Below are 3,307 nucleotides of genomic sequence, written 5' to 3'. Positions count from 1 at the left end.
TGCACCTCGAGCACGTCGCCATCCCAATTATGCCAAGCAACTCAGCAAAAGCATCATGTCTTTCTCCATTGTTACAGGCGACAATAGTGCAAACACTCTTCGACAGTCCCCAATAAGGTGCTCTGATTAGACCAAAACCAAATTATTGTGATTATTGTGCAGCACTGGACCTGTCAGAAAGTAAACGTATGGATAGTGAGGAGACCAGTGAAGGATCACTTAATACTTATAACGTCTTTAGTCCACTGAAAAATAATAATAAGGCTGAAATGAGCATCGTGAACCAGAACTTAACTCCAATGGAAAAACTTGCGGCGCCAAACACAACAGTGAAGAAAACCGAGGACGTCCTAACGGAGAATGCCAAGAAGAGAACAAAAACTACGAACGAGGGAAAAATCATCAAGGAAGGGTCTTACCGCCCTCCATTGCAAAATGAAAATTCTGATCTAAGGAGCCGCCAATTAACGTTTACAATTTTAAGGCAAATGATGTACTCAAATCCAAAAAAAACAGCGGACAAATATATAATTAAAAATCTTTCTCTAACGAAACTCGCATTGCATGTAACGAACGCCGAGACGTTTAGACGGGCAATAGAAATAAAGAAAGAGAATAACTCTGATTTTTATACATGAACCCCGAGCGCGGAGAAAGTTTACTCATGGGTTTTAAAAAGAGTCTCGAGGGATTACGAAGTAATTGATATTCAGTCTAAATTCGCAGACCTATACTTAGATAGCGTCAAAATAGTGAAAACAACGAAAATAAATCTCGAAAAATTCTTTCATGCGAAACGAGCGACAGCAAGTCTGTTAACTTCACCAGTATCAATAAGCTAGCGAATCAAGTAATTAAACAGCAGCGTTAGACTTGAAAAGAAGTATATATACAGCGTGGTTTTCAGATAGACTGCTCCCTTAGCCTCGTGCAGAGGGTGCCCCAAATCAAAGGAAATTAAGGAAAAAATAAGGGACAAGTTGAAAAGTATTAAAGAAAAGAGGGTACTAAAGTTAAGAAAAATCTCAAATTATGTTAACCCGGAAATTTCTTACGCTAAAATCGTGAATCCTACATTCTCTGAACGACAAAAGGATCAGTCAATGACAAAAGGCTTAAAAAATCTCGAAAATCTGCTCGAGGTGTTTAAGAAAGAATTTGGTAATACCGAAGCTCAAGTTACTGAAAACGCGCATAAATAAACCTCATCTGCGAATCGCTAGAACTTAATGAATGCTAAAAACACAAGTTTACAGCAAAATAACATGTCGGACACAAATACGAAGAACATAAACCTCTTGGTAATGAATGTTAATTCTATCGTATCTAAGGTTCAGAGATTCAACCTCCAAGATACAATAAAAAATACAACCCGGATATTTCGCTAATAAGTGAAACCAAGTTAAACTGAGGACTCAAAATTAACTATGAAACTACACAATTCTAAGAAAAGATAGGATAGATCATAGAGGGGGTGGTGCAACCGTGCTGATAATCAAAAATAATACAAAATATTACAGAGTAAAGATCAAGCCAGACAACCAAACTTAAGTAATTGAAACAACTATAAGCAGAATTACATTTCAAAATCACCAAAATATATACATAATTAGTGCCTAATCAGCAAGACATACTATAAGTAATTTTGCCAAAGATTTAAACTTCATATTTAATGAATTTAAACCTTAAAACTCTGAAAATTGGTATATACTAGCAGGCGCGGATCCAATGATATGCTAATCTGCCTCCTACCTAGCATAATTAAGGGTTTTGAGGGGCTACTTAACTAACAGCTGACAACATTTTTCTAAAGCATCGGTGTAATCCCAGAGAGCCAATAAGGTTCCAGGCATCAACAATTAATTGTTCATGCGGTGGGTAAACTGACATCAGACATAAGCAGAGTTGAAAATAAACAGAAATTTGTAGCGGCATGTCTCATAGACATTGAAAAGGCTTCCGATACTGTCTGGAGATAGGGACTTATATTCAATTTGTTCATAAAGGGTTTGCGAAACACCTGATTAAGCTTATCTGGATCATAATTAGGTATAAAAAATTTCGTAACCTGCGACAACCAGCAACATTCAAAAATCATATTTATATTAGCAGACGGGCTGCAACAAGAGGCAGTAAATTCCCCAATACTTTTCAACATTCTTATGGCAGACATTCTGTCCCTCTTCGAAATTAATAATTGAACACTGGTGAGAGGAATAGCCTTTGCGGATGACTTTATCTTATACGTCAGGCCCAGAGACCTAGATGGAGTACAAGAAATATTACAAAAAAAATTCAGAAAAATTTTGAATTATTATCATACATGGAATCACGGCCTTCGCGTTATTAGTACGACGCTCTAACCAACTGAGCTAATGGGCCGATATGGTAACACTCTCACGGAGAGAAAAAAGATCAGTCCGTTAACCTAGTATATAAATATATGACTCGGACTAGAAAGTATGTGCAATTTAACTGTTGAGTGAAAGACATTTTTCACACGTAACTTATAGGCAACGAACGCTTCAAGAATTCCCAAGTATTCTTTTTGAGTTTCTGGTCTATTCTTAGCTGTTTAAGAAATAATTACGTGTCTAAAATATATAATATAAATATATATCTCAAGAATGGATTCGATGTTCTTTCTGTTCAAAACAGTATCCAAAATGCAATATGATCTAGTGTCTAGTATTTTTGTCTTTGACCCAAAATCTTAGTTGCGATTTCCGGCACCGGAATTTTTTGGGAAAATTGATTCTTACGGCATAAAGGTAGATTAATTCTTTAAATCATATTAATTTTTAAATAATTATAGAGACTAACACAAAGTTAAGTTGAAAGTAAATAAAAGTTTTCTGACTCCTCGGCGTGATAAATTTTGAGACCTCAAAGTCAAACAAAGGATCTTTGTCTACTTCTTTTGGAAAATTAAACGTGTATGTTTCGGAACTGTTACTTCTTGAAGATCAAGCAAGGAAAACGTGTTTTATTTTGAAAGAAAATTAACATTGTTTGAGGAAATGCTATTATTTTGAGACGAATACTATTTTATTGCCGATATCGCTGAAACAGGTACAGGTAGTATTTTTGTAAATATTTATTTTTTTATTTTTAGTGCAAGCCATAAATTAAAAATTAAAATCCTGCAAACTAACAAATGTCTTACTTTTAAATATTATAGAAAATCAACTAACAAAAAAATTGGGCAATACCAGGTGTATACATATGAAACCGGTATTGCCATTTAGCGGCCAGTAGGCACACTTGTAGGCACTGTCGGAACTTACCATTTGTGCTAATTGGCGTA

Source organism: Belonocnema kinseyi, chromosome 10 (genome assembly GCF_010883055.1).
Source record: "Belonocnema kinseyi isolate 2016_QV_RU_SX_M_011 chromosome 10, B_treatae_v1, whole genome shotgun sequence".
Classification (NCBI taxonomy): domain Eukaryota; kingdom Metazoa; phylum Arthropoda; class Insecta; order Hymenoptera; family Cynipidae; genus Belonocnema; species Belonocnema kinseyi.
Note: the sequence above shows the minus strand (reverse complement) of the source record.